This window comes from Mobula birostris, chromosome 14, assembly GCF_030028105.1.
Source record: "Mobula birostris isolate sMobBir1 chromosome 14, sMobBir1.hap1, whole genome shotgun sequence".
NCBI lineage: Eukaryota > Metazoa > Chordata > Chondrichthyes > Myliobatiformes > Myliobatidae > Mobula > Mobula birostris.
In genome coordinates this window covers 91,020,680-91,045,920 of record NC_092383.1, presented here as the reverse complement: position 1 = coordinate 91,045,920, position 25,241 = coordinate 91,020,680, and the positions used below count along the sequence as shown (strand labels likewise).

The window sequence follows — 25,241 nt, the reverse complement described above, 5'->3', positions numbered from 1 at the left end:
TCTCTGCCACCTCCCCTGGTGCCCCGCCCTCACCATTCCCAGCATCCTTTGCTCCCACTAGATTTACAAACTCGCTCTCCACTCCACATTGACAAATACAAGACTATGCAAAAGTCTTAGGCACCATGGCTATATATGTGAGGCCTCTGACAGTCAGGGTGAGCATGGATGTTGCATCCTAACTATCTAGATACACAAGCCAGGGCAGTACAATATGGAGTGCAAGCTTGTTGCCCATGTCATCCACTCCACGCAGCTGATCAACCCAAGTGAATGTCAGTTTGGCACCAGTAGCATCACAAGAGTTGCCAATCAATGTTGAACTCAACGTAGGACTGCCTTACATGTTTCCAGATTTCCCCTTGGGATTTACTCCTGAGGCCTTCCCCATGAATGGGTGGAGCCACAAGGTAGCAGAGGTTTGAGATCAGAGTTTTCCTTCTCCTTGATGAGCTGACAAGCCCCATCTGCCCGAAGCAACTGATTTTAAGGCACCAGTGACCCACTTTTTCCCCTTCTCCTGTCAGCAGAAACGGTTCCGCCAAGCTTAGTAACTAAGCCACACCTGAAGGTCAGGAGCTGGACTTGGTTGTCGGAGGCACATGCCATTGGGAGCATTTAATAGGTAGTGGGAGCTTATCTCCAACAACACCCTGGCTATAACAACCTTAAGGAACCATAGCTATAAATATATATACTTATCTTTTTTATGTGTGCCTAAGATTTTTACACAGTACTGTGGTTCTGAGAGCCGCCATCAAGACCTTTTTTTGGCTTGAAACATCGACTGTTTATTCCCCTCCATAGATGCTACCTGACCTGCTGACTCCTCCAGTATTTTGTGCGTGCTTCCCCGCACATGTCACTAATAAATTGCAAGGGCACAATGAGGTAGATTGGGAGATAGAGTTCACCTTTAGCGCATGAGAGACCTTTTCAGGAGTCTGATAACACTGGGATAGCAGCTGTCCTTGAGCCTGGTGGTACTTGTTCTCAAGCCTTTGCCAGTGGGAGGGAGCAGAAGAGAGAATGATGGGTGTGGGGTGGGGGGTGTTCTTCGATTACATCAGCTGCTTTCCCAAGGCAACAGGAACTGCAGCCAGCATATGTGGAGGGCAGGCTGGATTTTGTGATGGACATCTCTGTGGTTTCTTGCAGGCCTGGGCAGAGCAGTTGCTGTACCAAGCTGTGACGTGTCTGGACAATTATTGGATATCCAATAATCTGAATGTCAGGCAAATGCCAAACTTCACTGAATATGATTGGTTCACGTATTATTATTTCACTGTCCGTTGACGTGAATTTATCTGGATCTGCAGAAAAACTGTGCAAAACAAAATCCTTAAAAATATAGCTCACTATAAATAACATGCCAAAAAATTTTTGCCTTTCATAGCAACTTATAGCCCACACTTCCTGACACCAATCTGGACTAATTCATCAGAAAATAACATATTTTACAGTCGTATTTTTTATGTAAAAGTCCCTTAAGAGGAATCAGTCGTGTTTTATAGTTTAAAAAGTTACTGAATTTGTAACCGGTAAATAAAAACACCCACCTCCATCCTTTCCACTCTAATACCCACAATAGGCACAGAAAGTACCTCAGCACCTTTGACAGAAGTTTGAACATATGGAGTTTCATAGAGAGAGAACTCCTCTTCACAGATGTGGGGCAATGCAAAACACAAAGAGGTATCTTTCAGCAGAGTTGGTTTGAAAAACTGTTGAGCTGAAAACTTCAGTGACAAGAACCCCGTCGTGGTTTTCAGACAGAAAACTCCAGGTTGTGGAAAAATGTGCGTGTGTGTTGGGGGGTAGGGTGGGGATTAGAAGGGGAATAAACAAGTGCAGCTTCAAAGAGCAGTTGTAGTGGATGGAATTTCTGAGGAGGTGGCTGTAAGTTAGTCACAAAGTAGGGATTTTACTTATTTACGCCACTGGCGTTTAAGGGAGCAATTAATGTCCTCCGTCTCTGTCTGTCCATACCAACGCACACGGATATAGAAGGATTCTTCATTGCTGTCTCTCTAACAATTTTTTTTGACCAGTCGGGGTTGTTAGCCTTGAGCTTAACCCCAAACCTGGAGGAGCAGCGGACCGCTCTTAATCTGGCCTCTACCCTATCACCTGTTCAGCATGGGTGACCCTACCAAGAGCCAAAGCACAAGGCCCTGATTCTAGACAGCATAGCTCTCCGGATTAGTGAGGCACGCAAGCCTTCAAACCCATGGCAAGATCGTGGTCCACTTGGAGGAGAGTGGGGATTTTACAAGATTTTTAATGCTTATCGTTTTGGGAGAGAGTTCCAAGAAGGATTGAATTTGTTAAAGGTGCACTCAAGTTGGATTGAATGAGAGAGGGGAGCAGTGGTTCTCAACCTGAGGTCCATGGACCCCTCGATTAATGGTAAGTTTCCAAGGCATTAAAAAAAGCTTGCGAACCCCTGGAGAGGAGAAATGCACAAAATTGCCACACACAACAGTGGGCTAAGCACACACCCCTGAGGTGCGCCAGTGTTGATCATCAGTGAGAAGGAGATGTTATTAACAATCTGCACAGATTGTGATCTTCTAGTTAAGAAGTCGAGGGTCCAATTGCAGAGGGAGGTACAGAGGTCCAGGTTCTGTGGTTTATTGATCAGGACTGTGGGAATGATGGTGTTAAACACTGAGCTATAGTCAACGAACAGCATCCTGGCCTAGGTGTTTGCACCATCCTGGTGATTTAAGGCCGTGTGAAGAGCCATTGAGATTGCGATGATGACCTTGTGGGTTGGTGTTTTATATTCTGTGTTTTTCACTCTTTTTTTTGCCATTTGTACAATTTTTTAAAATGTTTTTCTTTGAATGGGTTCGATGGTTTTCTTTGTTTCATGGCTGTCTGTGAGAAGATGAATCTCAGTGTTAGATACTGTACACATACTTCAATAATAAATGTATTCTGAATCTTGAATCTTTGAATACATGTTACCATATGTTACCTTGAGATTCATTTTCTTGCAGGCAGTTCCAAAAATAGTTAAAAATATATAATAGAATTTACAAAAAACTATATAAAAACTGACAAAAAACCAATATACAAAAGGTTATACCTCTCACACACTACACTGGACAACAAATTTTTTCAAAAGCGTTGCTTCCTCAGAATTTTTTTTGTTTGTTTATGGTAGACTGCTTGAAGCTGAACACAAATATAATTTCAGACTACTTGTATCACGTAGGAATTTGGAGAAACAACAAATTAACTTTTACTGAATATAATGCGTTTAATTGCATAATGGTGCTGATGCTTTGCAATAGTTCAACTAAGTTAAAACTATTTTGTTAATGATTTTCATTTGTACTCAGTGTCTGAGGCTTCTCGCTTAAGTATCCAACAATAATTCGCCAGCATTGATGGATTCCAGTTGCCCTGGTATCTTTTCTCCATGACTGCAATGTCTTGGTGAAACCTTTCACCATACTCGTCACTAACAGCACCAAGATTTGCAGGGAAGAAGTCTAAATGGGAATGCAGAAAATGAATCTTTAGTGACCTGTTGCATTTCATGGTTTTATATGCTTGAAGCATGCTTTCAACCAGCTGCATGTAGTTTGGTGCTCTGTGGTTGTCAAGAAAATTTTCAATAACATCCTTGAATGCTTTCCATGCGATTTTCTCGGTCCCACTAGGGGTTCTTTGAATTGCCTGTCGTTGATGACCTGTTTGATTTGTGGACCAACAAAAATGCCTTCCTTAATCTTGGTACCAGTTATCCTGACTTGAATTATGAATTGAAATAATAAATATAGGCAGCTTTTTAAAAAATGGCACGTGATAAGAAAATTTCATGACGATTTTCATGATCTGCAGCCTAAAGTCCATAAGGTACACCCAAAAGGAAGGAAAATCTTTGCTGTCCAGTGCTATAAGATGAACTGTTAACCTCTTGATTTCTCAAACTACCATATCGTGGCCATTGGTATTGGTTTGTCATTGTTATATGTACCGAGATACGGTGTAAAGCTGGTCTCGCACACTGTTCATATGACAAAACCATTAGCCGGCACATTGAGGTAGAACAAGGTAAAACAATAACAATGCAGAATAAAGTGTAACGGCTACAGTGAAAGTGCATTGCAGGTAGACAATAAAGTGCAAGATGATAACTAGGTAGACCGTGAGGTCAAGAGTCCATCTTATCATACTAGGGAACTATTCCATAGTTTTATAACAGTGGGGTAGAAGTTGTCCTTGAGCCCGGTGTTACATGCTTTCAGGCTTTTGTATCTTCTGACTGGTGGATGAGGAGAAAATAGAAAATGTATTTAGTGTTTAGCTGTCGAATAAACTTTTGTTAAAAATATTGGAGATGGGGGAAAGAATGGGGTGTAAGGGGCCTTTGATTCTGCTGGCTGCTTTACTGAGGCAGCAAGTATAGACTGAGTCCGTAAGACATAGGAACAGAATTAGACCATTCGACTGTAGAGAGGAGGCTAGAAGGATTTGATGTACAGATTTGTGGTGAGATTTAACCAATTGTTAAATAGTAGGGAACTCTTTAATAGTCTCATAACAACAAGGATGGAAGCTGTCCTTGAGTCTGGTGGTACGTGCTTTCAGGTATTCGTATCTTCTGCCTGGTGGATGAGGAGAAAGTAGAAAATGTCCAGGATGGATGGGATCTGTGATCACGCCGGCTTATCACTGCACTTTCTCTGTAACTGCCACAGTACTTTCTGCGTTCTGTTTTTCTTTTTGCTACCGCAAAGCACCTATGTATGACTTGATCTGTCTGGATGGCATGCAAAACAAAAGATCTTCACCATATCTCGGTACATGTGATATCACTCAACCAGTACCAATAGACAAACCAAAGTAGGTCAGTGAGACAAGGAGGGCTGGCCAGTCGAGATTCAGAGCAGAAGATAATGCAGGTAAATAAGATTCCCTGTAGACTCAACATTGTGGGGACAATACGTATAATGAATGACACAAAGCGAATTTCTTCATGAAAAGGGCCATTTTCCTATTCGATCCTCTGGGACCCGCCGGGAAGGTTTGGATTTTAGAAGCTGTGATTGTGTAGGTGAGAGTACAGCCGTGATTCGTCAGGACTGCAGAGGGCACAGCCTCAGAACAGAAGGATGTCCCTTTAATACAGAGATGAGGAGGAATTTCTTTAGCCGAGGGTGGTGAATCTGTGGAATTCATTGCCATGGACGGCTGCGGAGGTGAAGTCACTGGGTATATTTAATGCAGAGGCTGATAAGTTCTTGATTAGTGAGGACATCAAAGGTTATGTGGAGAAGGCAGAGAAATAGGGTTGAGAGGCAGAATGAATCAAAATCAGGCTTAATGTCACTGGCATATGTCATGAAGCTTGTTAATTTTGTGGCAGCAGAACAATGCAAACATAATAATAGAGAGAAAAAATATGTGAATTACAGTAAGTATAAGGTTATGGTGAGAAGGCAGGGGAGTGGGACTAAATGGGAGAATGGATCAGATCATGACAAAATGGCAGAGCAGACTCGATGGGCCGAATGGCCGACTTCTGCTCCTTTGTCTTATGGTCTTGTCTTATATATAGATACAATAGTTAAATAAGTAGTGTGAAAAATAGGCAGTGTTCAGGGGTTCAGTGTCCATTCAGAAACCAGATAGCGGAGGGGAAGAAGCTGTTCCTGAATCGTTGAGTGTGCTCCTTCCAGCTTGTGTACCTCCTTCCTGATGGTAACAATAAGAAAAGGGCATGTCTTGGGTGGTGGAGGTTCTGAATGATGGATGTTTCTTTTCGGAGGGACTGCTCTTTGGAGGTATCTTGGATACTACAGAGGCTCGTGCTCATGATGGAGCTGACTAATTTTACAACTTTGCAGCTTATTTCAATCCTGTGCGGTAACCCCCGGCTCCATACCTGACAGAGATGCAGCTACTTAGAATGTTCTCCAAGACACATCTGCGGAAATTTGAGAGTGCTTTTGGTGACATACAATTCTCCTCAAACTCCAGATGAAATATAGCCATTATGCCTTCTTTGTAGCTGCATCGATATGTTGAGTCCAGGTTAGATCCTCAGAGATATTGACACCCAGGAACTTGAAATTACTCATTCTTTCCACTTCTGATCCCTCTATGAGGACTGGTATGTGTTCCCTCGTTTTACCTTTTCTGAAGTCCACAATTGGAGCTTTGGTCTTACTGATGTTGAGTACAAGGTTGATGCTGCGACACCACTGAACTAGGTGGTATATCTCACTCCTGTATGCTTTCTTGTCACCATCTAGGAGCCTGCCAACAATGGATGTATTGTCAGCAAATTTATAGATGGCAATTTAGTTGTGCCTAGCCACACAATCATGAGTGTAGAGAGAGTAGAGCAGTGGGCTAAGCACACATCCCTGAGTTGCAGCAGTGTTGGTTGTCAGCGAGGTGGAGGTGCTATTTCTAATCCGCACAGACTGTGGTCTTCTGGTCAGGAAGTCGAAGATCCAGTTGCAGAGGAGGGTACAGATGCCCAGGTGCTGGAGCTTTTCGATCAGCCATGATCGAAGGACAGAACAGATTCAATGGGCCAAATGTCCTAATTCTGCTCCCCTGTCTTATGGTCTTATTGAACAGCTTGGTTACGAGGAGAGATGGAATCTGTTTACCCTGGAGCAGAGGAGGTGTAGAGGAGATATGATTGAGGTATATGAAATTACGAGGGGTGTAGATGCAGTGGAGGAAAAAAAAATTCCCCTTATCTGAATAAAACTAGATGGCATAGGTTTAGAATAAGGGGAAAAGGGGATCTGAGAGGAACTTTTTTCAGTCCAAGGGTGGTGAAACCAGAGTTACTACTGGCATTTAAGAAGTGTTTAGATGAGTGGGGCGGAGATACATCTCTACCAAAGAGGTTGTAAGGTGCTCCTTCTCTCCACTAGTCTCCAGGTCATCTTGGCAAAGGTGTAGCACCTGCTTAGCCCCCTCCCTCGATCAGGATCACGTGAATCCACAGGAGCAGGTGGTGGATGGTCATATGAGCAGCTGGTGCATATCACAAGTACTAGTTATGCGACCGTTGACGCCAGGCAGACAATCTCCAAAGGGTATTGAAAATGGCCGGGGTCACCCAGCTTGCAAAGACACTGTCCAGAAGAAGGCAATGGCAAACCACTTCTGTCGAAAAAAATTGCCAAGAACAATCACGGTCACAGAAAGACCAGGACCGCCCACGTCATACAACACAGTACATAATGAACGAGCTAGACGAGCACTTGAATCACCCAGGCATGGAAGTCCAGGGGCCAAGTACTGGAAGATGGGAAAAACGTGGGTGGATGCCCACCAGTCAGTGTGGGCAAATGGGCAGATGGCATATTTGCATAGGAACATAGAAACATAGAAAAAAAGGCTTCTCCTTTATCCTTAAACTGTGACCCCTCGTTCTGGACTTCCCCAACATCGTGAACAATCTTCCTGCTTTTAGCCTGTCCAATCCCTTTAGAATTTTATACGTTTCAATCAGATCCCCCCTCGATCTTCTAAATTCCAGAGAGTATAAGCCTAGTCGATCCAGTCTTTCATCATATGAAAGTCCTGCCATCCCAGGAATCAATCTGGTGAACCTTCTTTGTACTCTCTATGGCAAGAATGTCTTTCCTCAGATTAGGGGACCAAAACTGCACACAATACTCCAGGTGTGGTCTCACCAAGGCCTTGTACAACTGCAGTAGTACCCCCCCTGCTCCTGTACTTGAATCCTCTTGCTATGAATGCCAGCATACCATTTGCCTTTTTCACCACCTGCTGTACCTGCATGCCCACTTTCAATGACTGGTGTATAATGACACCTAGGTCTCGTTGCACCTCCCCTTTTCCTAATCGGACACCATTCAGATAATAATCTGTTTTCCTGTTCTTGCCACCAAAGTGGATAACTTCACATTTATCCACATTAAATTGCATGCAGTGGCTATCCTTCATAAGGAGTTTGAAGTGATTTGGTATGGCAGCAAAGGCTCTGGCAAATCTCTACAATGCAATGTTGACAGCATTCTGATTGTTTGCATCACTATTTGGTATGGAGGCACCAATGCACAGGATTGGGAAAGGCTGCAGGAAGTTGTAAACTTAGACAGCTCCATCGCAGGCACAATAAGGAGCTTCCTACCACTGAGGACATCTTCAAAAGGCGATGCCTCAGCAAGGAGGCATCCATGATGAAGGACCCTCACCACCCAGGGCATTCTCTCTTATTTCTGCCAGAGATGAGGTACAGGAGTTTGAAGACACACACTCAATGTTTTAGGAACCATTTTTGCCCAGCACCATCTGACTTCTGAACGGTCCATGAACCCGTGACCACCACCTCACCATGTAGCTCTCTTTTTGCAGTACCTATTTATTGTTTTATATTTTTGTAACTTATGGTCTATTTTGTGTATTGCACTGTACTGCTACCAACAAATTTAATGACATATGTCAGGGGAATGCCACGGAGACTAGGTTTCTGGCACTAAGCATGGGCCCGTGGTGCAGAAGGTAAAGAAGGAGAAGAGGGGAGCGATAGTGATAGGGGACTCAATAGTCAGAGGAACAGACAGGAAATTCTGTGGACATGGGCAGGGCACCCGGATGGTATGTTGCCTCCCAGGTGCCAGGGTGAGGGATGTCTCAGATCGCATCCACAGCATTTTAGACAGGGAGGGAGAGCAGCCAGATGTCTTGGTACATATTGGTACCAATGACATAGGAAGGAAAAGCAATGAGATCCTGAAGAGAGAATTTGGAGCACCAGGCAGAAAGCTGAGAAATTGGACCTCCAGGATCGTAATTTCTGGATTGCTACCTGTGCCACGCACAAGTGAGGGTAGGAACAAGATGTTTTGGCAGATAAATGCATGGCTGAGAAGTTGGTGCAGGGGGTAGGGCTTCAGGTTCTTAGATCACTGGATATCTTCTATCTTCTGGGGGAGATATGACTTGTACGAAAGTGACGGGTTGCACCTGAACCCAAGGGGGATCAATATTCTCACACAAACAACAGGAATTCTGTAGATGCTGAAAATTCAAGCAACACACATCAAAGTTGCTGGTGAACGCAGCAGGCCAGGCAGCATTTCTAGGAAGAGGTACAGTCGACGTTTCAGGCCGAGACCCTTTGTCCTGATGAAGGGTCTCGGCCTGAAACGTCGACTGTACCTCTTCCTAAAGATGCTGCCTGGCCTGCTGCGTTCACCAGCAACTTTGATCAATATTCTCACAGTAGGTTTGTTCGAACTGTTCGGAAGGGTTTAAACTAAATTGGCAGGTGGGGTAGGAACTGGAATGAAGGGACTCAAGATAGGATGGATGATAAAAAAGCAAAGATAGCATGCAATCAGACTGTCAGAAAGAGTAGGCAGATGATAGAACAAAATTGAAACCAGGAGGGTGAGTATCAGTGTTTTAGGGATGCAAAATTAAATAGGGTAGCAAATACACCACTCAAAGAGTTATATCTCAATGCATAGCGTATAAGAAATCAGGTGGATGATCTTGTTGCACTATTACAGATTGTCAGGTATGATATTTTGGCCATCACTGAATCATGGCTGAAGGATGGTTGTAGTTGGGAGCCGAATGTGTAAGGTTACACGTTATATCGGAGGGATAGGAAGGTAGGCAAAGGGGGTGACGTGGCTCTGCTGGTAAAGAATGGCATCAAATCAGTAGAACGATGTGACATAGGATTGGAAGATGTTGAATCCTTGTAGGTTGAGTTAAGAAACTGCAAGGGTAAAAGGACCCTGATGACAGTTATATACAGGCCTCCCAACGGTAGCTGGCATGTGGACCACAGATTACAACAGGAAATAGAAAAGGCCTGTCAAAAGGGCAATGTTATGATAGTCATGGGAAACTTTAACATACAAGTTGATTAGGAAAATCAGGTTAGTAATGGATCTCAAGAGAGTGAGTTTGTTAAATGCCTATGAGATAGCTTTTTAGAGCAGTTTGTCATTGAGCCTACTAGGAGATCAGCTATACTGGATTGGGTGTTATGTAATGAAGCAGAGGCGATTAGGGAGCTTAAGGTAAAAGAGCCCTTAGGAGCCAATGATTACAATATGATTGAGTTCAACTTGAAACTTGATGAGGAGAAAGTAAAGACAGACATAACAGTATTTCAGTAGAGTAAAAGAAATTACGGTGGTGTGAGAGAGGAGTTGGCCAAAGTAAATTGGAAGGAGATGCTGGCAGGGATGACAGCAGAGCAGCAATGGCGTGAATTTCTGGGAAAAATTAAGAAGGTGCAGGACAGATGTATTCAAAAAACCAAGAAATATTCTAATGGTAATATAGTACAACCGTGGCTGACATGGGAAGTTGAAGCTAATGTAAAAACAAAAGAGAGGGCATACAACAAAGCAAAAATTAGCGGGAAGATAAGAGGATTGGGAAGCTCTTAAAAACCTACAGAGAGCAACTAATATAATCATTAGAAGGGAAAAGATGAAATATGAAAGCAAGCTAGCAAACAATATCAAAGTGGATAATAAAAGATTTTTCCAAGTATGTAAAAAATAACAGAGAGATGAGAGTGAATATAGGACTGCTAGAAAATGAGGCCGGAGAAATGATAATGGGGACATAGAAACAGCAGATGAACTAAATGAGTATTTTACATCAGTCTTCACTGTGGAAGACACCAGCAGTGAATCAGGTGTTGAAGGGCGTGAGGGAAGAGAAGTGAGTTCAGTTACAATTACAAGGGAGAAGGTGCTCAAAAAGCTGAAAGACCGAGAGGTACATAAATCACCCAGAGCAGATGAACTGCACCCCAGGATTCTGAAAGAAGTAGCATTGGAAAATGTAGAAGCATTAGCAATAATCTTTCCAGAGGACTGGAAAATTGCAAATGTCACTCCATCTTTAAGAAAGGAAGAAGGTAGCAGAAAGAAAATTATAGACCAGTTAGTCTGACTTCAGTGGTTGGGAATATGCTGGAATCAATTGTTAAGGATGAGTTAAGGATTGTTATGAGTACTTGGTGACACGGGATAAGATAGGACAAAGTCAGCATGGCTTCCTTCAGGGAAAATCCTGCCTGATGAACCTGTTGGAATTCTTTGAGGAGATTACAAGTAGGATAGATAAAGGGGATGCAGTTGATGTTGTATATTTGGACTTTCAGAAGGCCTTTGTCAAGATGCCACACATTAAGCTGCTTACCAAGTTAAGAGCCAACGGTATTACAGGAAAGTCACTAACATGGTTAGAGCATTGGCTGATTGGTAGGAGGCAATGAGTGGGAATAAAAGGATCCTTGTCTGGTTGGCTGCCAGTGACTAGTGGTGTTTCACAGGAGTCGGTGTTGGGGCCACTTCTTTTTATGCTGAATATCAATGATTTAGATGATGGAATTTGTTGTCAAGTTAACAGATGCTACAAAAATTGGTGGAGGGGCAGTTAGTGTTGAGGAAACAGGTAGGCTGCAGAAGGGCTTAGACAGATTAGAAGAATGGACAAGAAAGTGGCAAATAAAATGCAATATTGGAAAATGCATGGTCATGCACTTTGGTAGTAGAAATAAATGTGCAGACTATTTTCTAAGTGGAGAGAAAATCCAAAAATATGAGATGCAAAGGGACCTGGGAGTCCTTGTGCAGAACGCCATAAAGGTTAACTTGCAGGTTGAGTCAGTGGTGAGGAAGGCAAATGCAATCTTAACATTCATTTGAAGGGGTCTTGAATACAAGAGCAGGGATGTGATGCTGTGGCTTAAAAGGCACTGGTGAGATGTTATCTTGGGTGTTGTGAACAGTTTTGGGCTCCTCATCTAAGAAAAGATGTGTCAGCATCAGAGGTGGTCCAGAGGATGAGTGCAAGGATGATTCCGGGAATGAAAGGGTTATCATACGAGAAATGTTTGATGGCTCTGGATCTGTACTCACTGGAATTTAGAAGGATGGGCGGGGGGGGGGGGTGTGATCTCATTGAAACCTTCCGAATGTTGAAAGGCCTAGATAGAGTAGATGTGGAAAGGATATTTGCCACGGTGGGAGAGCTTAGGACAAGAGGGCACAGCCTCAGGATAAAGGGGCGTCCATTTAAAGTACAGATGTGAAAAAATTCTTAGCCGAACGATGGTGAATTTGTGGAATTTATTACCACAGACAGCTGTAGAGGCCGGGTCGTTGGATGTATTTAAGGCAGAAATTGATAGGTTCTTGATTGGACACGGCATCAAAGGTTACAGTGAGTGGGGTTGAGGAGGGGAATAAAAGGATCAGACATGATTGAATGGTGGAGCAGACTCGATGGGCCAGATGGCCTAATTCTGCTCCTATGTCTTATGGTCTTATGGTCTCATTCTAAAACTGCTTTTGATCTGATTCCACCACCACCTCTGGCAGCGCATTCCAAATATCAATCACTCTCTGTGTTAAAAAAAAATTACTCCTCAAACCTTTTATAAATCTCCTTCCTCTCACCTTAAAACTATGTCTGTCTGCTTTTCATACCTCTACCATGGAAAATAGGTTCTACCTCTGCCTTTTAATTTGATATGTCTCCATCATCAAGTCACCCCAGCCCCCCTCACCCCAGAGAATACCAAGCCAGCCTATTTAATCACTCGCTATCGCTGAAGATTTCCAACCCAGGCAATATCCTGGTAAAACTCTTCTGCACTCTCTCCAGTGCAACCACATCCTTCCTATAGTGTGGTGACCAGAACGCACGCAATACTCCAAGTGCGGTCTAACCAGGTAGTTTCTAAAGTATGCCATAAATGCTCTTCATCTTTCTACCAGGAACTCAACAGCTTGTACTTCTTTTACAGAACTCAACAGCTTGTACTTCTTTTACAGAACTGACTTATATTTTATATTTATATTACTTATAAGAGTAATAAGAAATGTTATGTTTCTTATTGTAACTTACAGTGATTTTAAGTGTATTGCAATGTAATGCTGCTGCAAAATGACAAATTTCATGAAATAGGTCATTGATAATAATCCTGATTCTGATTTCTATTGACCTCAGTTGTCATCTACAGGGAACTATGGACTTTACCTCAAAGTCCCTCTGTTTATACATTTCCTATCACCCTACACTCTATTGAATACATCCTAATTGACCCTGTGCTCTCTTGGAGCATGGAGCTGTGGAGGAAATATAGATAGACAGGTATATTTACTGCCAGAGAAATGTATACAATATACATCCTGAAAATCTTTTTCTTCGCAAACATCCACGAAAACAGAGTGAATGACAGTTAAACGTGAGAACCCCAAAGCCCCTCCCGCCTCCCCCTCCCACGCACAAGCAGCAGCAAGGCAACGACCACCCCCACCAGCAAAAGAGCATCATCACCCTCCACCAATATTTTAGAGTGGATCATTTTGGAGGCAGGGACCACAATTCCCTATATTTTACAGTGGTATTAAAATGGATGGTACTGAACCAGTGATAAGACCATAAGACATTGGAGCATTTGGCCCATCGAGCTCGTTCCACCATTCCATCACATGTCTGATTTATTACCTCCCTCAACTCCATTCTCCTGCCTTTTCCCCATAACCTTTGACACCCTGACTAATCAAGAACTTATCAAAATCCACTTTAAATATACCCTATGATTGGTCTCCGCAGCTGCCTGTGGCAATGAATTCCACAGATGCAACATGATGCTCTAAAGAAATTCCTCCTCATCCCTGTTCTCGAGGGATGTCCTTTTATTTGGAGGCTGTGCCCTCTGGTTCTACACTCGTCCACTATAGAAAACATCCTCTCCACATTCACTCTATATTGGCCTTTCAATATTCAATAGATTTTAATGAGATTCAACCCCCCCCCCCCATTCATCTAGACCAGGCGTTCAGAGACCCCCTCAGTTAATTGTAGGGCTCCATGGCATGTTCTAAACCCAAGCAAGTACAGGCCCAGAGCCACTAAATTCTCCCAAGGACCTTGAAATGAAGGAAGGCCAATCTCACTATCATTAGATGGACCTGGTAAAGATGGATTGGGAGCATCTAGTTACAGTTAATGCTTCTGATTTATATTTGCATCTAAGTCTACACAGTGAGAGGCATTTAAAATAGTAATGGCAGAATCTTCAAGACATTGAGAAAAGCACACACAAAATGTTGGAGGAACAAAGCAGGTCGGGCAGCATCTGTAGAAAGGTGACAAATAAGGTTGATAGTTAACTTTTTCTCCTTCAATATCCCTTGAGCAACAGGGTTCCATACACTGGTTACCTTTGGCTCTTACCCTTAAAGGAACTTGTTTGCCATGAACTCCCTCTATTCTCAATAAAGACAAGAGATTCTGCAGATGCTGGATCTCCAGAGCGACACACACCAAGTGTTGGAGGAACTCGGTCGAAAGATCTCAGCCGGAAAGATCGACTGTTTATTCCATTCCATAGATTCTGACTGCCCTACTGACTTCCACATACCTATCAAATTTCTCTTAAATGTTGAAATCTAACCTGAATCCATAGTTTCCACTGGCAGCTTGTTCAACACTTTCACATCCCTGAGTGAAATAGTCCCTTCCAGGGTCCCCCTTAAATATTCTACCTTTCACACTTATACGATGATCTCTAGTTCTTGTTTCACCCAGCCTCAGTGGAAAAAGTCTTCCTGCATTCACCCTATCTATACCCCCATAATTTTGAACACCTCTATCAAACCTCCCCTCATTCTCCTTCGCTTTAGGGAATGAAGTCCTATTCAACCTTTCCCTATAACAGGTCCTCCAGTCCTAGAAACATCCTTATAAATTTCCATTCTCTTCCTGTGCTTGTTAAGATGTCCAAAATTCTAAGCCCTCTTCCTGGCATCTGACAGTACATTTACCCAAAGATTGCCAAGGAATTGGTTTGCTAGGGAGAATGAAACTCGAACCTTTGAGGAAAATGTGCTTCCTAGCAACAGTTATAACCCTATTGCAATAACTCAGCAACAAGTATTTTCAATATTCAGCACCTTTAGCAAGATTGGTATCTTTGACCTATATAGCCGCAGCTCTGAGCATGCTTGTCATAAGGAAGACAGTAGCACACAATTCTAAATAGAGACACAGTCCATGGTGTGGCAGCACAGCAGCATGACAGATTGTGCAATCGTTTTACAGTGCCAGCTCTAAGGCAGGGGTTCGATTCCTGCTGCTGCCTATAAGGAGTTTGTACAATCCCCCTGGTACTCCAGTTTCCACCCACATTCCAAACACGTACAGGGTGTTTGGTTAGGGTTAGTAGGTTGTGTGTCAGGTACAGCAATACTTATTGATTTGATGTGATGCTAAATGACGTATTTCACTGTATGTTTCAATGTACATGTGACAAATAAAGCTAATTGTTTAGAAACATAGAAAACCTACAGCACAATACAGGCCCTTCGGCCCACAATGCTGTGCCAAACATGTACTTACTTTAGATATTACCTCCGGTTACCCATAACCCTCTATCATTCTAAGCTCCATCTACCTGTCCAGGAGCCTCTTCAAAGACCCTATTGTATTTCCTGTATCTATCTCCAGTGGTTGCTATTCAGGGTATATATCCAACCAACGGCAGTAACCCAACTACAGACTACAGTCTTAAACCATCTACCACTCAGCTGGACTTGGAATAGGGGTAGGAAGTCATAATTTTTTGAATCCTTCCTCTTATTACAGTGTATGTTTGTTGTTTTATCTAGTGCTTGACCAAGAACTAGTGAAGTTCATTATCAAAGATAACCGCCAACTTGAGTCAACAGGCAATAGGGAAAGGAAAGGGTCAATGTATGAGGAGCGCTTGATTGCTCTGGGCCTGTATTCAGTGGAGTTTGGAAGAATGATGGGTGGATTTTATTGAAAACTACCGAATATTGAAAGGCCTCAACAGAGTGGACGTACAGATGATGTTTTCAATAGTGGGGAAGTCTAGGGCCAGAGCACACAGCCTCAGAATAGGACATCCCTTTAGAAGAGAGTTGAGGATGAATATCTTTAACCAGAGTGGAATTCATTGCCACAGATGGCTCTGGAGGCCAAGTCATTGGATATATTTAATTTTGGGGGGTTGATAGGTTCTTGATTCATAAGGATATCAATAGTTATGGAGAAAATGCAGGAGAATGGGGCTGTGAGGGAAAATAAATCAGCAATGATTGAATGGCAGGGCAGACTTGATGGGACCAATGGCCTAATTCTGCTTCTATGTCTTATGGTAAGCTTCAAACACAAGACAACTTACTTGAAGGACAGGCTTGGAATGTCAATAGTGAGTAAGTCAGGGGAAAATATGATTACTTGCCAACTGACCACATTTACAGCTTATCCCTGTAGCAACCCCGCCTCACCCTGTCAGAGCCATTCCCTTAGTTCTATCCATTCCCTCCACCAATCCCCACTTCCCCAAATACCTTCTCAGCAACTTAAAACCCCTTGTTTTCCCTTTTTCTCCCAACTAATTGAAGATCTTCAATGTGAAACATTAGCTACTGTTTCTTCTCTCTTTGGAGATGTTGCATGACCTGCTGAGCACTCCCATCATTTCCTGTTTTTTATTTCAGATTTCCAGCATCCGCAAGTTTTTGCTTCATTTCTAGGTTCTGAAGTCAATTTTGTCAAAGGTAACTGGTGCATCTCTGTAGTTGAGGCTAATTTGTCTAACTACACTCCAGTAAACAGTTTGATGTAACAATCATCCAAAATGTTTTCAAATATATATCTAATTGCATGCTGGTGTTCCCCTGCTGCTGTTTGCCACAGGATTGTTTCTCCCCCAGTGTTGATCTGACCACACCTAAAATAAGGAATGCTTTCCTGAAGAATAAAACTGTTTCCCCTCTACCCCTGCCTGAGATAAGCTCCACTCTGTACTGTAGGGATGGAGCAATGAGCTAGGAATGTTTAGATGAGGTACCATATAGGAGAACCAATGGGAGCCAGAGTAAAGGAGAAGAGAACTAATAAATGCAATAATTTTTATTTATTGAGCTGTAGCACAGAATAGGCCCTTCATGCCCTTTGGGCCGTGTTGCCCAGCAATCCCTCAATTTAATCTGGCCAATTTACAATGACCAATTAACCTACCAACCAGTATGTCTTTAGACTGTGGGAGGAAACCAGAACACCCAGAGGAAAGCCCATGTAGTCACGGGAAGAAGGTACAAACTCCTTACAGGCAGTGGTGGGAATTGAACCCACATTGCCCGTACTGTAAAGCATTGTGCTACGGCACCGTGCCACCCAACTTCACTCACATCAACTCTGAACTAACTCCACAATATGGACTCACTTTCAAGAATGCTGCAACATATTGGTTTTCTTATTGCTTGGTTGATTGTATTTGCACCAGTTGTCTTCTTTTTCTCTAGTTTTATTTCAATGGCTTCCTCCACCAGGCAGTCCCAAAAGCGTTTAGGTTACCCAGAGAAATCAGCAGTAGCAGAACATTGCATTCACAATGGCCATAGGATTGATTTTGAAGGCACAAAACTACTGTGCCACGCCAGTGGCTTTTGGGACAGCCTGGTGAAGGAAGCCATTGAAATAAAACTAGGAGAAAAGAAATTTAACAAAGACAAAGGTGTCGCTCTAAGTAAGAACTGGAATTCGATTGCAAACAAGGTGGGAGAGCAGAAACCTGATTGGATGAGGACTAACCAATCAGGATGGACAGGCTACGGGGGTATAAATACCACCGGACTAGACATGCCCAGTCATCATCCCTGATGAAGATGGCAGAGTTTGTCATCGAAAAAGAATACCCATACCCGGCTGGAAGCCCAAGAAGAGTTTGTTCACCATATACACTGGGAAAGCACTAGAACAGAACATCTCAGACCCTTCCATAAACCTGATCTGAGGACAACTGAGAAAGCCATAATGCTTCTAAAGAAGTGGCTCAGGGTCTTGTAAACCTCCACGTGTCATAGATTCATGGAGCATTACAGCACAAAACAGGCCTTTCAGTCATTGAGTAGGTGCTGAACTATTAATCTGCAAAGATCCATCAACGTATACCCTCCCATCCATGTACCTACCCAAGCTTCTCTCAAATGCTGAAATCAAACCCACATCCACCATTTTCACTGGCAGCTCGTTCCACACTCTTACCACCCTCCGAGTGAAGAGGTTCCTTCTCATGTTCCCCTTAATCATTTCATCTTTCACTCTGAACTCATGACCTCTAGTTCTAGTCTCACCCAATGTCAGTGGAAAAAGCCTTCTTACTTAAACCCTATCTATTACCCTCATAATTTTGTATACCTCTATCAAATTTCCCCTCATTCTCCTACGCTCTTGGAAATAAAGTCCTAACCTCTTCAACCTTTCCCTATAACTCAGGCCCCCCAAAAGTTTTCTGTCTAAAAAATGTCTTTGCAACACAATTTAGCTTTATTTGTCATAGGTGCATCAAAACATTGTGAAATCTGTCGCTTGCAGCAAATCAAATCAGCGAGCATTGTGCTGAAAGCATCCCATGCTTCCAGTGCCAACGTAAGACAACTTAAAAGATTGTACATCTTTGGGAATGTGTGTGGAAACCAGAGCACCTACAGGAAACCCAGTCGGTGGAAGAGAGAAGCTGCAAACTCCTTACAGCCGGAGGTGGGAATCGAACCCCAATGGGGTATCACTGTCACCGTAATGTGGTTGAGCTCACCGCTACGCTACTGTGCCATCCACAAAGATCTTGGGCAGCAATGACATTTAACGTTGGCAGTAAATTGGAACATCGCACACCAAAGAATCTAGGAAGGTTCTCATGAGCATTATCTTGAAGCACTTACATCCTCACTTGCATAACCCTTGCATCATTTGACCTTCTATTCTGTCAGAGGAAATTGCTGACCTTAACAATAGACTCACGATATGAAGAGAATTTGAATACTTGAGAATGAAACCACATTTAACCTCGCACAAGATAGGCCAATAGTACAGTGCCATACTTTGAAGCATTTCTAAATAGACGTTGAGTCCATTTCTAAGATAAGTGATCAACACTGTTACCTCAGACTTGGGCCCCATCCTCTTTTGGTGTGCTGCTTTGCGGAGGGTGCTAGCACACTTCTTGGAAATACTTGCAAAATTAGCCCGAAACAATGTGAAATGTAGCGCTATCTGTGTAACACATGAACTCATAAACTGAAACGTGACCTCAGCAGTTCCTGCCACAGGGAAACAAGACCCCATTTTCAGAGCCCCACCCATTACAGTCGCAGAACTTTGGCTGGTATGGAAGGGGGAAGGGGACACAGCACCATTCAGTGTGGTGGTGGCCTCACCCCCAACTCTGGACAAATTAGTCCCATTGATCCCCAAGCCCTGAAGCAGTGTTTCTTTTCCTCCCATAGGTGCCACTTGAAATTCTGAGTCCCTCTAACAGACTGGGTGTTGCCACTGACCTCTGTGCCCTGAGTGACTTTTCAATGGGACCTTTTTTCATTGCAGGCTCAAGAAACTGCAGATGCTGTAATCTGGAGCCAAAATCAGAACTGAGACCCAGAACATCAATTATCCCTGGTCCCCCACAGATGCCGCCTGGCCCTCTGAGCTCTTTTGTTCTCTGCTCCAATATATTTGCTGTTTGAAGGTCAGTATCACCATCTATAAAAGATCAATGAATTAGTTAATGTTATGGTGATATTCAATATATTTAAATTTATTGAGAAAGAATCATGCATTAACCACAAAGGCAGCAGAGGAGAGATATGGGAAGTGATTAAAAGCGAAGTAAAGAAATGAAGAAAGCAAAAAGAATGATGAAATTAAATTATAAAGGAACGTTAAACAAAATAGTACAATACATTACAGACTCAGTGAAACAAGCCCAGCTGATCCAATCTCTCCACATAACTCCCAGCATGGTAATGTTCTTACACTGCCAGCGATCACCGATCAGGATTCATCCTCACCTCTGCCGGTAAGGAGACTGTGTTTTCCCTGTGATCGTGTGGATTTTCTCTGGGTGTGCATTTTCCTCCCACTTGAAAAAGATGCACAGTACTGAGCAAAAGTGTTAGGTACACATATATATAGCTCGGGTGCACAGTACTGTGGTAATTTTATGTATCGAACTGTACCGCTGCTGCAAAAATAAAATCCACAAATTTCGTGACATATGTGGGTGATGGTAAACCTGATTCTGATATGGGTCTCTATTGTGGACTGAGAGTGGGAAGGGGGCTGGGAGACGGGAATCATGGTTGGGAAAAGGAGAAAGGAGAGAGGTGAGGGAGTGGGAAGCACCAGAGAGGCATTCTGTAATGATCCGTAACACAAATTGTTTGCAATCAAATGACCTTGCCCGGTGTTTCAGGGCTGGGTGTCACCGTCCCACGCCCACCGCCCCTGGCACTCCTTCTCTGCCACCTGTCCCACACCCCTCCCGAGGTGGTCGACCCTCACCATTCCCAGCATCCTTTGCTCCCGCCAGATTTACAAACTCACTCTCCACTCCACTTTGACAAATACAAAAGTCTTAGGCATGCTAACTATATATATGTATATGTGCCCAAGACTTGTGTATAGTATTGTATGAGTTAGGTTCAGTGACTTGTGGGCATGCTATGCTGTTGATGAAAACATGGCACACTTGTGAGCTTCCCACAACACAATCCTCGCTGATATGAATAATAATAGGCATCCGTTAGTCTCGTGAGACCATGGATTTGCACTTTGGAAGGTTTCCAGGGCGCAGGCCTGGGCAGGTTGTATGGAAGACCAGCTGTTGTCCATGCTGCAAGTCTCCCCTCTCCACGCCACTGATGTTGTCCAAGGGAAGGGCACTAGGGCCGATACAGCTTGGCACCGGTGTCGTCGCAGAGCAATGTGTGGTTAAGTGCCTTGCTCAAGGACACAGCACGTTGCCTCGGCTGAGGCTCCAACTAGCGACCTTCAGATCACTAGACCGACGCCTTAACCACTTGGCCTCGCTGATATAGTTTGATTTAAACAAGGCACTTCACTGACCATTTTGATGTATATGTGACAAATAAAGTTAATCTTTAATGCTGCCTGGTAGTTGTCTGTCTTGTCCGACGATGAGAGGAAACCTGTGAGGGAGCGTTTTTAAAGTGGAAAAACTGTTGCACTGGGGCATTTCCAGTCTCTCGACCTCCGAAGTCTGGGTCCAGTGGTACGAACCAGCGTCACAAACCAGAGTCATCCTTGGTTGCAGTGGATGACTGTGACATCTTCTGTATCTGGCCATGCCCTTCACTCTCCACGGAGCGTTGCAGTACCATCTTCCTGGCTGTTGGATCTCACTGTAGACCTCATCTGCCCAGTCCACCGGAGCTGGCTTCACATGCTAGGACAAGCACATTCCTATCTGAGGATGCTGGCAGCCCTCACCTGGTTTAGCCCACCTGTGGAAGTGGTGTACTGGGGTGTGGCCGCTGTCACATGCAAACAGATACTTGGAGCCACAGGTGACAGCTGAGTGTCCAGTGGGGACCAAAGGTGAGTGAGCTGCCCCAGAATGGATATTACAAGCCCCTTCACCCCTTTACACCTCCTGTGGTAGAGACGTATCTCCACACACCCAAAAGATGTGCAACACAGTACATATAACTCAGAGTCAGATCTAATATCACTTTCATCTGTTGAGAAATTTGTTGTTATTTGGCAGCAGTACATTGCAATACATAATAACAAAAACTTTATTAAGGTAAGATGTATACATATTGTCATAGGGCAGTGGCTAGGAACGGACCCAAGTGCAAGACACAGACACTGAAGTACTAGGGACAGGACTAGGATACAGGGTGAGAGCAAGGACATGGACACAAAAACCGGGAACCCAGAACAGGACTGGACAAGAGAGCTAGGAGCCCGGGCTTGGACTCCGAGCCAGAGACTGGACAAGGACCCAGTACCTAGGTCTTGCCTCTGGCTCGGACCCCAGAACTAGGCAAGAATAAGGCTTGGCAGGCAGGCAGGATGAGGCTTGAGGCTAGAGACTAGAGGCTTGAGGCGAGGCTTGGCATGAGGCTAGAGGCAGAAGGCTTGAGGCGGGGCTTGGAAGGAGGCTAGAGGCAGGAGGCTTGGCAGGAGGCTAGAGGCATGAGGCTTGAGGCGAGGCTTGGCAGGAGGCTAGAGGCATGAGACTTGAGGTGAGGCTTAGCAGGAGGCAGGAGGCTTGAGTCTTCAGGCTTGTGGCTTGAGGCTAGAGACGAGGCTTGACGAGGCAGGAGGCTAGAGACGAGGCTTGGCAGGAGGCAGGACGCTAGAGATGAGGCTTGGCAGGAGGCAGGAGGCTGGAGTCTTCAGGCTTGAGGCTAGGCAGGAGGCTGGAGTCTTCAGGCTTGAGGCTAGGCAGGAGGCTGGAGTCTTCAAGCTTGAGGCTAGGCAGGAGGCTGGAGTCTTCAGGCTTGAGGCTAGGCAGGAGGCTGGAGTCTTCAGGCTTGAGGCTAGGCAGGAGGCTGGAGTCTTCAGGCTTGAGGCTAGGCAGGAGGCTGGAATCTTCAGGCTTGAGGCTAGGCAGGCTCCTCCTGGGCAGGGCGCGGATCACCACCAGATAGAGGCATGGGACAGGAAGGGACAGAACCAACCGCAGGTAACGGCAAGACGGCCTGGCTTACCCGATGGAGGCATGCGACAGGAAGGGACAGAACCAACCACAGGTAACGGCAAGACGGCCTGGCTTACCCGATGGAGGCATGCGACAGGAAGGGACAGAACCAACCACAGGTAATGGCAAGACGGCCAGACTTACCCGGTGGAGGCAAGGGACAGGAAGGGAGCTAGGTACGGGGTAGCTCCAGGACAAGACTGAAGGCGAGACGAGACAAGAGTTACCAGCAAGACCAGGCAAGGCTTCAGGCAATGCCAGGTGAAACGAGAACTTCAGGCGAGGCGAGAGTTACCGGCAAGACAAGGCAGGTCTTCAGGCGAGGAAACAGAAGGCAGAGCAAGGGATACAAGGAGTAAGGACAAGAACAATCCAGTCACCACGCCCGGGTCTCTGGGGGTATTTATGCAGCCAGCCCCAACGAGCATCAGCTGCCTCAATTAGAACTCAACAAGAACAGAAACAGGGTAGACAGGAAAACCTGGACCAAGGGTCGATGGACTGGACCGTGAACCGGAATACGGACTTCACGAACTGGACCATGACACATATATATAATGTTAAATAAGTAGTGCAATAAGAGAAAAAAGTAGAGTTATAGTGTTCATGGGTTCAATGTTCATTCAGAAATCAGATGGCAGAGGGGAAGAAGCTGTTCCTGAATCATTGAGTGTGAGTCTTCAGGCTCCTCTACCTCCTCCCTGATGGTAACAATGAGAAGAGGGCATGTCCTGGGTGGTGGGGGTCCTTAGTGATGGACGCTGCCTTTTTTTAAGACACCGCTCCTTGACCTAGGGGAAGATATTTAAAATAGAGCGTCTGCAAGGGACTACCAGTGCCGGAACGTGGTGCAACAGACCATCTGCTGGAGAAATTCAGTGCCAGCGGCATCTTTGGGTAGACGAATCGTCAGCATTTTGGGGCAAACTCTGAATTAGGACTTTCTTTCAGGGTTTTGCATCATCCATGCATCCAAGTGTTTCTTAGAGAAAGGCATGGATGAATTTGGTGAAGGGCCAGTTCTCTGTGCTGTGAAATGTTATGATCTATGATTATAAATCTCTGAAGAAAAGACTTCTCAGGAAATAAAACTATTTTAATGATATATGGTTTTCATAATAGAGGAACACTGTGACTAATCTGTTCACAGCAGGCTCCAGTCAGGTGTGTTGAGTATGTTGCTTAACAAGGGATCAATACTGGTTTGGACACCAAGGATCATTTCTCTCTTCATCTTCAAAATGGATCTTTGGTTATCTCAAGCACTGTCTAACAAGTGGATGAAGATTTAATTTCTCACCGAAAATGAAAGGTCACAATTGGCAGGGCCAAAACCTTTTCAAGACCAGAGCGTCAACGTGAACTTTTGTACTCAAGCCTACTGTCACAACAGATCCACAGCAGATGTCATTTCATTGGCTCTTCTCTCAGCCCTAGGGTATCTGGACAGTGAAGATGAGGAAATCTGCATTATCATGGACTGGTATGGAAAGAGCAATGCCCAGGAATTGTAGTGGATGCAGCCCAGTACATCACAGGAAAAGACCTTTTTGTGTTTCACAAACGCAAGAAAATCTGCAGATGCTGGAAATCCAATGCAACACAGACAAAATGCTAGAGGAACTCAGCAGGTCAGGCAGCATCTATGGAAATTGATAAACTGTCGACATTTTCAGCGGAAACCCTTCATCAGGACCTTTGTGTTTTTCTGCTTGCACAGTTTGTCTTCTTTGGCATATTGGTTGTTTGTCAGTCTTTGCGAGTAGTTTACCATTGATTCTATTGTATTTCTTTGTTCTGCTATGAACGTTTGCAAGAAAATTAATGACAGCGTAGTATATGGTGAAATATACTGTATGTACTTTGATGATAGACAATAGGTGCAGGAGTAGGCCCAATAAATTTACTTGAATCTTTGAAGCATCCAGATGGGAATTGAACCCACTATTTCTTATCCTAGAGGTGAGAGAGCTACTGAGTATAACAGAGATGGGAGAATAAAGGCCCAACACCAAAAGGGAAATAAGCTTTGAAGGTGTTGCAGCCTTTTCTCCAGTTAATTGCTGTCAACACTACTGTTGGCTGGATTACTGTATTCGGTACCGCTGATCCCTGTATTTTAGATGTGTTAGTACTTGGATGATGGTAGAATCCACTGTCCTTTCTTACAACAGAATTGACTTTATTACTTAAATCCTTCACATATCAAACACATCAAAGGCATCCATTAGTCTTGCAAGACCATGGATCTGCGCCTGGAAAGTCTTCACTCGCCAGGGCGCAGGCCTGGGCAAGGTTGTATGGAAGACCAGCAGTTGCCCATGCTGCAAGTCTCCCCTCTCCACGACACCAATGTTGGTCCAAGGGAAGGGCATTAGGACCCATACAGCTTGGCACCAGTGTCGTCGCAGAGCAATGTGTGATTAAGTGCCTTGTTCAAGGACACAACACGTTGCCTCGGCTGGGGCTCGAACTCACGACCTTCAGGTCGCTAGTCCAATGCCTTAGCCACTTGGCTACGTGCCCTTCACATACATGAGGAGTAAAACTCTTTACGTTACATCTCCATCTAAATGTGCCATGTGCAATTTATAGTAATTTGTAATAAATAGTATGTACAACAGGACAGTCAATGTAGCATAGAAATACAATTGTATCAGCACGAATTAATCAGTTTGATGGCCTGGTGGAAGAAGCTGCCCCAGAC

General features: G+C 44.2%; 1 protein-coding gene across 16 annotated transcripts in view; it reads left to right on the top strand.

Moving 5' to 3' along the window:
• The window catches only part of ccnd3 (cyclin D3), a 425,735-nt gene that overhangs the window by 121,843 nt on the left and 278,651 nt on the right, over positions 1–25,241 (top strand). For 7 of the 16 annotated variants that reach the window (XM_072278908.1, XM_072278912.1, XM_072278913.1 and 4 more), the window contains one exon: positions 19,411–19,552. The exons of 6 other annotated variants lie outside the window; for them this stretch is intronic. The gene's annotated coding sequence lies outside the window, so the exon portion shown is untranslated. Of the gene's footprint in view, positions 1–19,410; positions 19,553–19,773; positions 19,883–25,241 lie in introns of all 16 variants that reach the window. 3 more of the 16 variants (XM_072278909.1, XM_072278914.1, XM_072278923.1) reach the window with 1 other exon arrangement.